The sequence below is a fragment of the Vulpes vulpes genome, chromosome 6, assembly GCF_048418805.1.
Source record: "Vulpes vulpes isolate BD-2025 chromosome 6, VulVul3, whole genome shotgun sequence".
NCBI classification, from domain to species: Eukaryota; Metazoa; Chordata; class Mammalia; order Carnivora; family Canidae; genus Vulpes; species Vulpes vulpes.
Window position 1 is genome coordinate 54,865,994 of NC_132785.1, and position 17,047 is coordinate 54,883,040.

The 17,047-nt window shown below is 42.2% G+C and overlaps 1 pseudogene; it reads right to left on the reverse strand.

Annotated features, from left to right (window-relative positions):
• Window positions 1-481: 481 nt before the first annotated feature.
• The window catches only part of LOC140599241 (uncharacterized), a 34,725-nt pseudogene continuing 18,159 nt past the window's right edge, over window positions 482-17,047 (reverse strand).

Below are 17,047 nucleotides of genomic sequence, written 5' to 3' on the forward strand. Positions count from 1 at the left end.
TTCAGGGGGTGGCCCAGTCTTGTAGAAGGCCCTCAGCTTAGGCCATACCTGCTCAAGGGCTCTTAGAGACGAATCCTGGTACCATTGTCTGATCCAATCTTAACAGGAAAGCCATACCTCGGTAAATGTCTTCCAGCAGTTTCTTGGTCATGGTCTGTGCCGTTTCATGTTTGGTGGGAAATGCCTCTGCCCATCTTGAAAAAGTATCTACAAACACTAGTAAATACCTATATCCTTATTTTCCAGGTTTTACCTCAGTGAAGTCCACTTCCCAGTAAGCTCCTGGGTGGTCCCCTTAGAGCCGGGTGCCCGGGTTAGATCCATGGGTGGTGGTATTAGTTAACTGGCATGTGTGGCAGCTTGCCACAATCTGCTCGATCTTTGCTCGAGAGTCTTTAATAGTGATCTTTGCATGTCATATGAGGTTTTCCATCTTCCTTGTTCCCTTATGAGTACTCCGATGCATTTTGGATAGGACTCATCATCCTAGTTCCTCTGGCAGGATGATGCTAGAGTCTGTGTCCCTCCACCAGCCATGCAAGAATTGGGTCATAGTCAAGCGTTTGATCCAGTGTAAGTCAGCATCAGTATAGTTGGGGGTGTCCGGCAGGGTCGGTGCCCCCAGATCAGGTAGCGTGGTTGTTAAGACTTGGGTCACTGAAAGGGCCACCTCCTTTGCTTTTGAATCGGCTAGCCATTTTCCCCTAACTACTGGTGTATCTGCCTTTTGGTGTCCCGGACAATGGATGATGGCTAGGGCCTTGGGCAGCCAGAGGGCCCTCAGGAGTTCAAGGATCTCTGTTCTGTTTTTAATGGTCTTTCCTTCTGCTGTCAGAAGCCCTCTCTCTCTGTAAAGGGCTCTGTGGATATGAGCGGTGGCAAAGGCTTACCTGCTGTCGGTGTAAATGTTTATTCGTTTACCTTCTCCCATGGTTAGCGCCTGGCCAGTGCAATCAGTTCTGCCCATTGAGCCAATGTTCCGGCTGCCAATGGCTCTGCTCAGATGGTCTCCATTTCTGTGGTTATGGCTGCCCCCGCATATCTGATTCCTTCTCGGACAAAACTGCTGCCTTCCATCTACCAGGTGGCATCTGCTTTCAGCAATAGCTGGTCCTGGAGATCAGCTCTGATCCCATGCACCTGTGCCAAAATTTCTTGACAGTCATGCAGAGGGGGGTCCCAGACTGGGTTAGGGAGTAGCGTTGCCAGATTCAGGGTTGTCGGTGGCTTGAATAAAATTCTGGTGGGGTTTAGCAGTAGGCTCTGATAATGGGTCAGACAGGTATTGCTGACCCAGTGGTCTGGGGGCTGTTTGAGTACCCCTTCAATAGCATGTGGGGTGGTAACATGCAGTTCTTGCCCCATGGCCAGCTTGTCCATGTCCTTGACCATAGGGGCCACCACAGCAATCATTTTTAAGCATGGAGGTCATCCGGCGGCCACCGTGTCCAGCTTTTTGGAGAGATAGGCTATAGGTCTCTTCCAGGGACCTATATACTGGACAAGGACCCCTGCCACCCTGTCTTTCTCGTCCACATACAGGTAGAAGGGCTTGGCTAGGTCAGGCAGCCCAAGAGCCAGGGAAGACAGCAAGGCCTGTTTAAGATCATAAAAGGCTCTGTTCGTGGCCTCTGTCCATTCAAAATTTTGCTGGTACCTGGTGGCCTCATAGAGGGGTCTGGCCATCTCGGCAAAACCCGGAATCCATAATCGACAGAACCCTACTGACCCCAGGAATTCACGTACCTGGCGGACTATTTGCAGCTGTGGGATGCTTAGGATGGTTTCCTTCCGTGCATCCATCAACCACCTTTGTCCATCCTTTAATTTGTGCCCAAGGTAGCTCACCTCTGCTCTGCATATCTGGGCTTTTTTAGCTGAGGCCCAGTATCCTAGAGCCACTATTGTCTGGAGCAAGTCCCTAGTGCCTCACAGGTATGTGTCCTGGTCCTCTGCTGCCAACAGGATATCATCTACATGTTGCAATAAGGTCAAATGAGGGTGCTCAGAACAGAACTCACCCAAGTCTTCGTGTAAGGCCTCATCGAAGATGGTTGGTGAATTTTTGAATCCTTGTGGTAGTCGAGTCCAGGTGAGCTGGCCATTGATGCCTTTCTTGGAGGTCCGTCCATTCAAAGGTGAAAAGGTCTTGGCTCTTGGGTGCTAAAGGCAGGCTGAAAAAAGGTGTCTTTTAAATCTAATACCATATACCAAGTTTTGTCTGGAGGCAGGGTGGAGAGGAGGGTGTATGGGTTTGGGACTGTAGGGTGCATATCCTCTACTCGCCGGTTGACTTTCCTTAAGTCCTGGACTGGCCTGTAATCGTTTAGAGTATGGTTTCTGCACTGGCAGCAAGGGAATGTTCCATGCCAATTGGCAAGACCTCAATATGCCCGAGTCCCGTAGTTGCCGTATGTGTGGTGTGATTCCTCTATGCGCTACGAGAGGCATGGGGTATTGGCGGACCCTGACTGGGTCTGCCCCAGCTTTAGTTCTATGTATATGGCTGGTCGGTGCCGGGCCAGCCCAATTCCCCCAGTTTCTGCCCATGCTTGGGGAAATTCCTGCAGCCAACGGTCAATGTCAGTCATTGGGGCTGAGGGCGTTTGGTGGAGACGATATTCGTCTTCTAAACTCAGGACAAGCACCTGAATCAGGTGCCCCTCCTTATTTAGGATTTTTGCCCCTTCGGGGTGGAAGTGAATTTATGCCCCTATCTTGGTGAGCAAGTCCCGACCTAGCAACAGGTAGGGACACTCAGAGATGACCATGAAGGAGTGGGATACCCAGCCCATGCCGAGATCCACAGTTCTTTGGGTAGTCCATGAGTACTGTTTGGTGCCCGTGGCCCCTTGCACCCATGAAGTCTTGCTTGCCAATTTCCCTTAGGGTTGTAATAAAACCGAGTGTTGTGTTCCAGTATCCTCAGGAATTCACTGGGTTGCCCCTCCAGACTGAGAGTTACCCTGGGCTCAGGGAGGGGTGCTGAACTGACTCCGCTAGTCGTCCAGGTCCTCCATTTCCAAGATCTTGGCAGGGGCCTTAGGTCTTTTGTTATGGCAGTCTTTCACCCAGTGGCCCTCTTCCTTGCAATGGGCACATGGGTTTTTGTTCAGTTTAGGGCGCTCCCGACAGGGACCAGGGCCATCCTCCTTACCTGTCCCTGAAGCCAGCTTCTTGAGGTGCCTCCGTTTTTCCTATGGGTCGTCCATGGTTGCGGCCAGCAGGATCTTGGCCAGGTTTCGGGTCTGCCAGTCGCTTAGTTTAGTTTGTTGCTCTTCCAGACTTTCTCTATTATTATAAACTCTTTCTGCTACTATTACTAAGTCCTGCAGGCTCTTCTCTCCTAGTCTCTACTCTTTGCAATTTTCTTTTGATGTCTGGAGCAGCCTGGTTAACAAAAGCCATGATAATTGCGGCCTTCGTTTCTGGGGCTTCTGGGTTCATAGGGGTGTACTGCCTAAAAGCCTCTATGACTCCCTCTAAGAAGGCTGCCGGACTCTCATCCTTACCCTGTCTTACATCATACACCTTGGCTAGATTGGTCGGCTTGCGTGCAGCAGCCTGGAGACCTGCCATTAGAGTTTGGCGGTGGACCCGGAGTCTCTCCTTACCTTCAGCGGAGTTGTGGTCCCAGGTGGGGCGGGATAAGGGAAAGGCAGCATTTGAGGTCTGGATTTTGAGTCTGCTGTCTCTCCTCTCCCGGGACAGACTTCTGGGCTTCCACCTGAATTCGTTCTCTCTCTTTGGTGGTGAAGAGAACCTGCAAGAGCTGTTGGCAGTCATCCCAAGTAGGCTGTTGGGTAAAGAGAACAATATCTAAAAGTCCAGTTAGATACCTCGGATTATCAGAGAACTTCGCATTTTGGGTTTTCCAATTATATGTCACTGGTAGAGGAAGGCTGATATAACATTAGCTGTCCTCCAGTCTTGTCGGGGGTCCCATGGTGCAGAGGGGAAGGGCCGTGGAGTCTGCCGGCCCCGCATGAGGAGATGGGGCCACCCGGTGGGTTGGTCCCTGTGTCCCCACTGCTGGCCCGCCCACAGGGACTCCCTCACCAGGGAGGGGTGACGCCCCTTCTGCAGCCCCTGGTACCTGGGAGGGGGTGGGGGGGTGGAAGGGTGAGGAGGCATTGGGTAGGGTGGTGGGAGAATCAGATCCTCTGGGGAGGAATCCTGCAAGACTGCATAAAGGGGAGCTTTGGTCTTAGAGTCTGTCTCCTTCTCGGCTTTTCGCAGGGCTAGAATCTTGGTAGGTCCTGCTTTGGGGGGTAAAAATGGTTTTAGCCAAGGAGGGGGGATTCTCAATCACGTCCTGCCAGACCAGGATGTAGGGCACCTGGTCAGAGTGGCCGTCGGTTTGTCCCTGAAGATCACAGCCTTAACCTGTAAGATAATAGGTAGGTGGAAAATTCCTTCTTGGGGCCATCCCGCATCAAAGGTTGGCCATTCTGACATGCAGCAAGTTTGAAATTTTCCTCTCCGTTTGTCTGTGCTCAGATTATGAGCTCTTTCCCTAATGTCGGAGAAGTGGGAGAACATAAGGGACAGGGGGGTGGTTTGTGTCTCCCCCATTATGTCCCCAATCCACACCAAGGCACAGACAGTTATGACAGTTAACAAAGGCACAGTAACACAGACAAACATTCCAGTGCGGCCGTGGACACAAAGCAGAAAGTAAACCGAAGGGCTGGTTGTCGGTAAGGACAGACGAGGACCCCGTCCTCCCCGCAGGGGCAAGGGATGTCTCCCAAGACCCCCGGTCCATGCCCGCCAGAGCGTCCGCCTAAGCCAATGTCGACCCAATACAGTTTGGAATTCCTACAGGTAGAAACACAGCATGGAGCTCTCAGAAAATATGCACGCAACAGGTAGAAAAAGTTGAGTACTCACCAGGCTTGGAACCCTCCGGGTGGGGTCCTGGGGGTCTCTCGGATCCCGAATGAGCCCCCAAATGTTGTGCCCAAGATTGCACATCCGAGAAACCACCGAGGAGCTGGCACCGATGCAAACACACGAGGGTTTATTAACAAGCTCGAGCTTGGGTCCAAGTATACCCGACACAGTGGAGCAGGGACTTGGCCCCCGAGGTGGGTTACAGCTGGATTTTTATGGGCTGGTCTAGGGGATTTTCAGAAGGGGTGGAGGAATTTCTTCATTCTGATATGGAGGAAAGGGTGGGGGAGTTTCTGAAGCTTTTAGTTCCTCATTCCAATAAGGGTGTGCTCTGCCGTTTTTTCTTGTTGCTTATCTAGGGGCCAGGGGTGGGGGACATTTTCTGAATTTCTTGGGTCCCACACAACTTCAGTATTTTCACAATCTCGAGCCTCCCTCAGTCATCATGCACGTCTAATGCTGCCTCCTCTGCCAGTTGCACAGGGTTTAGAATCCCTTCTGCACCTAGAAAATAATTTTCACTTTCTTTTCCAATTAAAAAAAATGATGTAGATTTTCCTTTAGGTTGCATAATAGACTAACCAAAAATCACACAGATCACTTGATTACCTTAGCTCTTCTTGTTTCTCATGAGAAACATCTCAGGAAATGATGTGATCATATGACTGGGTGAGAATATCAACTATTACTTTATGCCAGATTATTTATGCCAATTTGAGAGTTCAAAGTTAATGATAGACTTGAATTAGGACAATTCAAGGTTCATGTAGTTTAAGTTAAAGTGAAGAAGAATTTCAAAGGCTAAATTATTGTTGTTGGGGCACCTGGGTGGCTCAGTGTTTGAGCATCTGCCTTCAGCTCAGGGTGTGATCCCAGGGTCCTGGGATCAAGTCTCACATTGGGCTCCCTACATGGAGCCTGCTTCTGTCTCTGCCTCTCTCTGTGTCTCAAATAAATAAATAAATAAATAAATAAATCTTTAAAAACAATTATGTTGCCATTTCAAGTAGAAAATACTCCCTCCAAATTATTTTCTAATGCCCACATTTATGTTACTTGTCTTTACAAAATCTTTAAAGATTTTTTTTTCATAGCCTGTTTTCCAAGCTACAAATCACCACTATCAACGGTTTGAAAGGAGATTAGGGTCTGGAAACAGGGAATTTTATGCTAAGGAACTGTTACCTCTCTGATTCAGGCCTCCAGGGGTTGAAGCAATATTTACTTGCTCTAATTCATTTCAACTCATATCTCTTCAGATTTGCTCTTGCCAACCCCCAAACTATCAAACTTTAGCAAGTCTTGGACTCAAGTCTAAACTTTGTTCCCTTGTACATTAAAACCACTTCCCTTCCGATATATTGATTGCATGGATTAAAAGAATTTGGGTTCATCTTTCAAACCCAGATTTAAAGTTCCAGTGACTGGCACTCAGAAGTTACAAGATACTATACTCAGCACTCCTTTGAAAGGCCCTATTGAGGGAAGAATGGCTGATTATTTCCCCATTTTATTCATGCAAAAGAACTATTTAGTGGAACACCATGTGGCTGTGTACCATTCCTAAAGCTAGCAGTTGACAAAACAAACAAACTACTAACTTAAGCTTGGATCTTAAAAGCTCTTTTTACAAAGAAGTTTCCCAGCAACAGCCTTTTCATTTCATGATGGTGCACAACTCAGACAGAAAACAACTAGATTTTCTTCCTAATCTTCTCCTCACTCTTGGTTGCCCTTTGCGGGCCTGTTCCACCAACTTGTGAGTTATCTCTACAGAGTTTTGGGTCTTTTTTTTCTCCCACTTAACTGCTCCGCTGTGCTGCCTAAAGCTTAACACCCAGGAAATTTTGGCAGAACCTTCAGCAATGACTTTATCAAATAAAAAAGCCTTCATTGGAACAGACTATCCATGGCAAGCATAATTTTGCTGGTGTAAAGAGACAATACTACTTTCCAATCTTATGATTCCATATTTGGGGAACTGTTTTTATTTTTCACTTGCATTAAAAAAATAAACAATATCCAGGGACGCCTGGGTGGCTCAGTGGTTGATGCTGCCTTTGGCTCAGAGCTTGATCCAGAGTCCTGGGTCAAGTTCTGCATGGGGCTCCCTGCAGGGAGCCTGCCTCTTCTGCCTATGTCTCTGCGTCTCTCATGAATAAATAAATAAAATCTTTTTAAACAGTGTAACCAATCTCCAGAAGCTCTTTCTTCCACATATCCAGCAACAAGCAAATTCACAAAAATCTCCCATCCAAAACAGAGCCATGAACTAAGTCTTCATAAGCAAACTGGTAGAAGTAACAGTCACCGAGTGCATCATCTTCAGAGTGGAAAAATGGAGTTCCCTTCATGTCCCCAGGAAGGGGGTGTTGACTTGGAATTGTGAATAAAACTGACAGTATTTATTTTAAAACTTGACCAGCTAGTGTCATGTGAGTGCTTCTTCAATTCTCTAGTATATACTGAGGAAAGACTTTGGAAATACAATGCAACATTAGACAGTATTAGTCCTATTTAGAGAAGAAAAAGAGAGGGAGAAGAAGAAGGGGAGCCTGGGAGAAGGGAGGAGGAAGAGAGAGCGATTCTAAAATCATAGCATCATTGGCCATTTTGTGTAGGAGCAAAGAGCACCTCCAAATCATACCAGCTTTGGAATACTCCAGTAAAATACTTGCTGTTTATAAAATAACCTTTTTCCATCAAAATACGTATCACAATATTAATTTAGTGAAGATGGCCACCAACTTGTTTACATAAGTTTTGACACTTCAAGGGTGATTAGTTTGCCATTGCATCTTAGACTTTAAAAAATTAAATTTTTGATGACTAAGTTGAGGTCTCATTTAATAGTATATTATTCAGTAAAATTCTGCTATTACTCTTTCACAGTCTGGATCACTCTCTAGAACTATTATCCATGCTGCTCTGGTATAGACAATGGGAACAGAAAACATTTGAGATCTCCATATTTTAAGAAATCTTAACATTGATATTAGAAACATGTATATAGTGACCATTGTTCAAGGAATTTCATGTACATTAACTCACTTAATCCTCATTATAACTTTATGCATTAGGTCTCTCTTGCCCCATTTTGAGATGAGGTAATAACTCCCAGAGAGATCAAGTAATTTGCCCAAAGTCTCACAGTGGACCATCTAATGTGTGTTTTCAAGTATCTGAAAATTCTCTAGTCTTAAAAAAAAAAAAAAATTAGTACCAGTTTCTTTGCTTTAAACCATAAGTGAATTTAAATCTAAATGTTTATAATGTGCAGCTTCATTATCTACTGTCTATTGAATTGTGTTAAATAAGTGTTTCTGTTTCTTCTGAAGACAAAAAGCATTCTACTCATATATTTATCTTAGTTGTATCTTTCTAGGGACAGTGGTAAAAAAAAAAATAAGATCTGTCAGAAAAGAACAATAAATTAGGACCTTTGAAACAATTTTTGGGATTAGTTGTTGAGCACCTACTGCATACTACACAGGAATTCTTTCTGCCATTTCCCCACCAGATGGTCAACTAGCCACTGCAAAGTTACATTGCATCTACAATCCAATAAAATGCCTGCATATATTTTAATTTCTAGAAGACACCTAATTTACCCAGATTACAAATGCAAATGACTGGGGCTCCTGGGTGGCTCAGTGGCTGAGCATCTGCCTTTGGTTCAAGTTGTGATCCTGGGGTACCGGGATCAAGTCCTGCATCTGGGTCCCTGCATGGAGCCTGCTTCTTCCTCTGCCTGTGCTCTGCCTCTGTCTCTGTGTCTCTCATGAACAAATAAATAAAATCTTAAGAAAATGCAAATAACTCTTTCCTGGGGGATGTTGGTTCTACAGGTTTCAAAGAAGAAGCACCAGTATGCATTTCCAAGCTCCATAAATCAAACGTGCTTAAAAATGATCAGTATCTTGTTAAATTTCCCTTTATGAGCACATCATCCAAGTCCAGCAAGTTCACTTGTTATTGAACAAATGAGAAATTATTTCAGAAGTAAGCATGTTTATTAGTTTGCCAAAGCCTGTATCCAAACTTGTTATTCCAGCAAATGGTGAGATGAGTCTTCATTCATAAGCAACAAAGACATATTTTAGAGCCCAGTTTCATACAAGAAATACCTAAATATCCTGTTGTCAAATGAATGGAGATTCTCTGGTGGAATTGTACAGAAAGTGTTGGGCCACGGGATCAAGGGGGATCAGGAGGCACCAACAAAATGGCAGCAGACCCTCCACCTTGTTGCCCCCACCTCAGAACTTTCCCACCACCAGCAGATCACCCAAGGGCATGTCATCAGGGGCAGACAGGATCTATGCAAGAAACCTGAACTGCACATTACCCAAAAACCATATAAAGGCTTAGGCAGTTATCACCCCAGACAAACACAATCCCTTACCCCTCCCCCCTTAAAAAGCTCACATGTACTCCCTTTGGGTGCGACTTCCTTGGCCCGTGACTTACCCGCTCTCTCCCTCCCCTGCGGGCCGCAGAACCTCGCCCCAGAGTGCGGCCCATTAAAAGCTTGCCTTGACCAACTTTTGTCTGGCCTATTTCATTTCACAACCAGTAGGATTAAACCTGACAGAAAGCAGCCTGTAACATCTAATAATAATACTACACACATATTTACCAGAGTTGTAAAGTTTGGAGTATTGGAAATTGTTTTTAAAACATGTGACTTTTAAAATAGGGCTGTCTAGGGCAGCCTGGGTGGCTCAGCAGTTTGGCGCCTGCCTTAGGCCCGGGGTGTGATCCTAGAGACCCAGGATCAAGTCCCACATCAGGCTCCCTGCATGGAGCCTGCTTCTCCCTCTGCCTCTATCTCTCTCTCTCTCTCTCTCTCTCTCTCTCTATATATATATATATATATATATATATATATATATATATCTCATGAATAAATAAACAAAATCTTAAAAAAATAATAATAAAATAAATAAAATAAAATAGGGCTGTCCATACAGAAATGAAATTGCATCATTTCTTCAAAACAATGTCTACCTAAATTTTTTTTTAAAAACCCAATTCACCTTAAATAATGGAAATCTTAGGCACAATATGACTGCTTGGTGGAAATAATTGAGAAATAGTTTAAACTATATAAATTATTTCATTAAAACTACCTATCACAGGAGTTCTATCTCTAGAAGGAGAAAACCTGATATATAGATTAAATGATTTATACATTATAATTATACATCCTTTTTAACTGATAGATTAAAGTTTCATTTTTTAACAGATGTGTGCCTAAGACTTTTAAACCACTTTGATAAACAGGCTTTTTGAGGCTCTATCTTTAAATAACCATGAGAAAGAGGAGGCTATGGCTCTTCCACCATGTTCAGCTCGGCACGGAGTGAAACAAAATGACCATCCGTAATTATCCTGTGGTTTTAAGCAGAGGAACTGGGCAGTCAAGGTATTTCAAACCCTAGTCATTGACAATCTCATCCAACTGACTAATTGAAAGAGGATTTAAGATGGACAAAGAGAGATAAAATAGTGACTGTCAAGTTCATGAGGTGATGGGACAGATGAGAAACCACAGGCAGTGTTGCCTCTTGTGGATGTTGATTGACACACTGTAAATAGACAGTCTGTGTCTTCCAGCAACATTCTGTCTTCAGGAGAAAGAGGAGTAAGTAATGGGTGTGGAAAACAAGATAGCTTGGGAAAACTTTGTTCAAACCAGTCTGTTCACTAGCTGCAAGGGGAGGTTGCTGATTATCTCCTAAATGTGCTCCATAACCCTTATGCAAATAATCCTTTGACACAGAAAGAAAAAACTATTTTACTACTGATTCAAGAACTGCCTTCACAAAGTTATTAGGCTTTCTTCATTCCAGAGGCCAATATTCAATCTTGCAACTGTATTTATAAAGGAAGGCAGTGAGACAGACCATGGCAGGTGGGAGATTGAATATGAACATCTCAGGGAAGGAGGGAGGTGGTTGCTGGCGAGATGTGATGCAGGCTTGCACAAAATCTGTCCATTCCCTCACTAAGGCTCTCCTGGCTCTTAGTGTACCTATTGATTCATTCAACAGGTACACTTTAGGTGCCCTCTCTAGCTAGAGAACAGATGTGAATGAGATACAGTTGCTGCCTCATACAATACAGACTTGCAGGGTTGGAAGATACATTCTTGCCCAATTATCCAACTGAGGCATGAATCCCTTCCATAAAGTCCCTGCCAAAGCTTTATACTACTACACTAGAGTTAGCATTAATAGCAAAGATGTATTGGTACTTAGACAAATGCTACTGTGAAATCACACTTCCTTCTTGTCATATTTATGCAGAGTTTATTTATTTAAATTTAAGTGCACTGTCTTATATCTACCCTCTGTACTGTATCTGCCTTTAAAAAATTGTCCTGTTGTTCTAGCTTATTAAGAGCTTTTTGTAGCTAGAGTATTCGTGAGCCCTTCCAATACTGGCTTATGTACACATGTGTCAAGCAGGCTTATCATAGCCTCATCGAGGTCTTCATAAAGATGTGGACTGACGATCCTCCAACCTGAAACACAGCTATGTGCCAGGCTGAACCTCTGCTCTCAGCATCTATGGTTGGGTCAGCAGGTTTTGACACCAGGCTCTTAACTGCATGCTACTTTAGTAACTCCTTGATGGCCAAATTGTAAAATAAAGTCTTTTTAAGAATCCCTACCAATTAAATGATAATAAATTATATATAAATAAAGTGTTGACTTAATCCCAAAAATAGATTTCAGGTATATGTAGAGATTAATTACATGTACTGACCTACCAAGAAACTCCAGTTCACACCTGGGACCCTGATTCATTCTCAAAATATCCTAAAAAGGATAATAAATTATTATTGATGCCCCTCTGAGTTCTGGAGCTGATGAACCAAGTTTTATAACTGTTTTCCCCTGTAAATCCCTTGGTCCCCTCTCAAGCAGGTTTAGGGAAGCGATTTTCTCTTTCTTGTCACAATATCTGTGAGTTTTTAGGTACTTTTGCCACCACAATATAATAAATACTTTAAATACTTGAAGGCTGTGATGAGCTTTATTCTCTGCAGCTAACGTGGTTACTGGAACATACAGGCTTATATAAATACATATTTATTGGGTGAAAACTAAATTAATGAATATTTCTGTTACTTGATGTCTGGAGCTGTCCAGTATGTTTCTGTGACTTCATGACTATATTCCTAGGCTGGTGAGGACTTGTGGGTGCTATGTAAAACTTGCCTATGTGGACTTTCTTTGCCTTTTGGCACATCCATTTTGAGGGGTTTATTTGCTGTGTTCCTTCATGCTTTCAGCCTGTCAGCTTGGCCATCCAGGTAACAAATGCCTCAATGCCTCTTGGCATGAGGCCTCTTTAGACTTTAGTGAAATGATAGATCCCCTTGAAAAGGTCCTGGGGAACAGAGTTAGCAGGATGTGTGGCCTTACCCCTTTGCTCCTTGTCTCCTCCCACACATAACTAAAAGCATTTGGTTTCAGTGACAGGATCTGTAACACAGAGATGATGATCCTTTGTTTTAATTCGCTTATATTTGTCTGCCAAAATTTTCATGATCACTTCGCATCCTATTTCATTTGTTTCCCAAGATAGACATAAAAATTGTCCATAGAAAGAAAAAAGATAGTTTAAATACAACCCATTCTAACTTAGAAGAAAAATCCTGTATTTGATCTCTATAATTATGCTCTGTGTTCAGGGGCCCTACTCAAATTATTATGTGATGCCTTTCAAAAGACATTTAGTTTAATGAAAAACTCATTATTGAGTCCCTACTGTGTGTAACACATATATTTCCCTATATCTTCCAAACAATAGGAAAAATGAAATATTCAAATGGCATGGCATTTTTTCCCTGAAAGGGGAAAAACCTTATGAGATGAGATCTTTGTGCATTGGCTACCAGATGCCAGGAATACAACTTATTTTTAGAATAATTTTAGGCTCAGTACAGAAAACAGTTGAGTGCATTTTCATAAAGTCCTCCGGTTTCCATGGCAAATGGGGCCATTATTTCTTCTGAAATGGAAGGCTTTTACTTATACTTTCCAAATGCTTTTCATATTGTGCCAAAAACCCAAGTCAGTCCAGAAACAAGTATACTAGCGGCTTATTGTAAAAAGCAGTTCTTAAGTAAAAATGTGCAGCAGGTCAAAGTGACTTTCCATTGAGGCCTGTGGAGAACACCGAATAATACACTCCAGTCAAATGGCATGCATTCATCTCAGATGTAGACAGTGGGGCCAATGAAAAGTTTAATGATCCAAAGTGCTTCATCATGATGAGATCTACACACAATATGTTTAGATGCATTCCATGAAAACTGTAATGTTTATTTCTTAAGTTACAAGATGTGGGCTCAAAAAAATCACTTCAATTCAAATCTGTTTAATACCTAATATTCGTTATGCATGTTAAAACATAAACTACCAATACTAGATAATTTTGTAAGCTCTGCTTAATTTCACGGTAGGTGACAATATTTCCTTCTTAGAGGATCACAGATGTTTTAATATTGAATATTAAATGGATTTTGGAAATGCAACTAATTAGAACAATAAATATCAACATGATATTTATATTGTTTACTGGTTCTCTGTTTGTAAAAAAATTATACTATTACTATGGGAAATCAGTTACAAATTAAAACTTCTAGACAAAATTGGAGTTGAATCACCTTTTCCTTTCAGCATCGAATATAGCACACTGTTAATTTTTAAATTAATGGAATTAAATCTGAAATAATTTTAATACTAAATCATATTCTTTCACTTAACATCAGCTTATTAGCCACTCTTTAAACTGCCTGTTTAACTATACTGACTGCAGTATCTCCAAGTGGGAGACCATAGCCACGGATATATGACTAATATTTACCTGTAACAAATACATAACTAACCAAGGATGAGCTATCCCATTAGTAAATCCTTCTTCAAAATGGAACTTGACAAATGAGTTGGGTAAAGAAAGGTTAGCAAACTCTTCTGTCTACAGGCCACTGACCAACAAACCATAGAATTTAGTACAGGTTGCTAGTGTTAGCTCAACTAGCCTCTTGTCCTTATTCTATGTGCTACACTTACAAGCCAGTGCTGCCTCTCTTCTCTGGCTCCTACTTCTATACCAGCATGGGAAGCTCCACTTTTCATTCTCTCAAGATCTCAGATCACGTCTGATAATAAACCGGCTATGCTAGCCTCTGTCGTTTTCATTTATGTATAAATTAAATCATTCTGGATAGATTTTAAAACCATGGCCAATTCAATATGGATGTGCTAGGACTGCTAGTGCTATATATTACAGAATAAACATAAATTATGAAGAGTTGACGATTCATTTCAAAAATGTGATTCACAGACCTATTTTGTCCACTGCAGCCCTCAAGATGAGCCAGGTCAGTGCTCAATAACACCAAAGGTAATCCAACATCAATATGTAAGAGGTCTACATTTGACACAATGAAATGATTTCACTTTTCTAATAAACATCTCCTTCTGCGCCATACTTAACATTACTTTCCCAGAGTAAGTATCTCCCTTAATGCTTATTGGGCCAAAATATATACTTTTAGCCACTTTGAGTTATTTGAATAGCACCATTTCAGTTTTTTAACACTTGGTGCTTTTTCTTTTATTGTATGGTATGGTCTTGCATTTTATTTAAAACACTTTTCTTCCCTTTCCCCAAACAAGTAAGAATAAAATCTATAGGACTTACAGGGTTCGATGGCAGAAGTTGGGTCTTCTCTCCTACCTCTAACTGTTCTTGCTCTTCCAGCATGGAGCGGAGAGGAAGGAGAGAGAAACAGACAAAGTTCTTCATTTCTTGGGCAAGGGTAAGATTCTGTCTCTTTCTCCAACATCCATTGCTGCCAGTAATGTCTTCTTGACACACATTTGGACACTAGCATTTGGACACTAGCTCTTTCCTCTTGGAGTCCACATGTGTCTTCTGCAGGAAGTCCTATGGGGGTCTCATAATGCACATTTTCTTAAAATAAAAGCTCAGTCTATTGTTACCACTTTCAACTCTTCCTTAGTTCCTACTGCAGGAGAGTCAACCTGAAATCTTTTTAGAATATCTACAATGTGGATCAATCCTGGTTTTCTCCTGTGATGTCCACTGACAATGAGAAATACATGTATCTTTGGAGTGTTGTCTTCTTCAATGATAGCACTCTCAGGAAGTTTACACTAAGATGTGTGTGACTGATAACATCTTAAGAATTGTTTTTTATCTTCACAAGACAATGTAGGCCAAAGGAAGACATCTTTTAAAGTGACACTTCAGGTCATTAGCTAGAAAAGCTTTATGATGCAGGGAACTGGCTTCCTGATATCCATAACACTGTTTCCAGCCTTGCATGAGTCCACTTTCCCCTCCATTACTATATATTGTTGTCTCTATGAAGACTTCATCAAGACCTTACCAAAGAGCATAGCAAAAACAATAGTGTGATCTGATTTGTTCCAGTTTTCCTCCAGATAAAAGGCACCTGGTTTCCTTTAACAACCTTCTCACCTGAGTTAAAACAAAAGAAAACAACAACAAAAACAATTCCAAACAGCCAGCCAAGGCATGCTGATTGGATGTGTCTCATTAGAGGCACAACATCACTCAGATAAGAGTCTGGCTGGAGCAAATAGATGGGAAATATGATACCTTATGAAGTACTTTGATGAGGAAAGATCTGATGCTGGCAAGCATGGCAACATGTTACCATGTGTAGGACAGAGATGGTCCAGTTTTGTGTTGCCTGCCAAATTTCTACTTCAAAGGAACTTCAGGGCAAAAGTCCACATGGGTTGGAAAGAAGAGAGTGGCAGCTTAAGTGGCTTCCCTTGAAACGCATTACCTTAGTAGACTCTCAGTGTTGTTCACATGCGTGTTTAGGTTGCTTGTAAAAACCAAGGAAAATTCTGAAGGGGCCAGAAGTTCTGACCAAGCATTCCTTATAAACACAACAAAACTAAATTTTAAAAAAATCTAAGTCACTACTGATGGGTTAAGCTATATGAGAGTTGCAGATGGCAGAAAGACCAGATAGATGTCACTCCAACAGAAAGCCTTAGAATAGCTGAAACAGGGCAAGTGCATCTAGTGAGCATGATGCGCTAGAGAATGAAGGTGAGTCAGGTACAACGACATTCAAGAGGTTTGTAAATGATGGCATGAATTTCTTAGAGGGTTAACTAGTGGAGGAAGACCTAGCAGATTGAAGATTGCCTGGAATTCTGATACTAGAAAAGAAAAAAAATACTGGATCATTTGTTTCAACTCCCTTTTGGTTGAATCAGTATCTGCTACAATGGCTGTTTTCCCAATTGAAGAAAGAATACTGATTTTTAAAACCCTGGTGGCTTCAAGAAATAGACTATATAGGTTTAGAGAGATGATAGAAGACACACATTGTTATTAACCTTACAGATGAAATATTAGGTATATAGAGTGTATACTACATCTTGAGTTAAGAATTAAATGGTCAAATGGAGATGTTCAAATTTCATCAGTGACAATGCTCTTATTTGGATAAAGGAAAATTTGTAGCACGTGTTTGGAAGACAACTTTTCATGAATCCTTGTAAATGTTTATTTCTTGCAGTCCTCATCTGACTAGCTTACTAACATTGCCAACTTCTCTGCATTGAGGCAAAGAGGATCTCAAGGCAACACGAGGTATGTTCAGCACTTCAAAGAGGTGTCCTTAGATGCACGCATCTTGGTAAAAGTAACTGGCGATTTCCTACTATACAGCCCAAGTACCACCAAGTCCATCAGATTGGGGAAAAATATAAATAAAAACCCAAAGTTTTTATTTAAGGATTCTACTTCAGTTGAAGAAAAAGCATTAAAATCAATAAAGCAATTTGCAGGAGTTTCAAGATGCCACTGTAAAAGATGACAAATGAATTACTAAGGAACTCCGGCTGCCCTAATCTTATCTCTGCTCGCTAATTTGGTCTCCGAGAGAGTTTTACTTCATAATCAAAGAAGGCAATTAATACAGCTGCCATAGAAAAACAGAAGTACGTTCACAGCTCGTGTGGTGATAACTTGCCAATAAATGATAACAAGTCAGTATTTGCCTTCAACATTTTTAGGAAATGCTTTACTTGAAGAGCTTTCAGTTTAGCTGGAAGCAGTC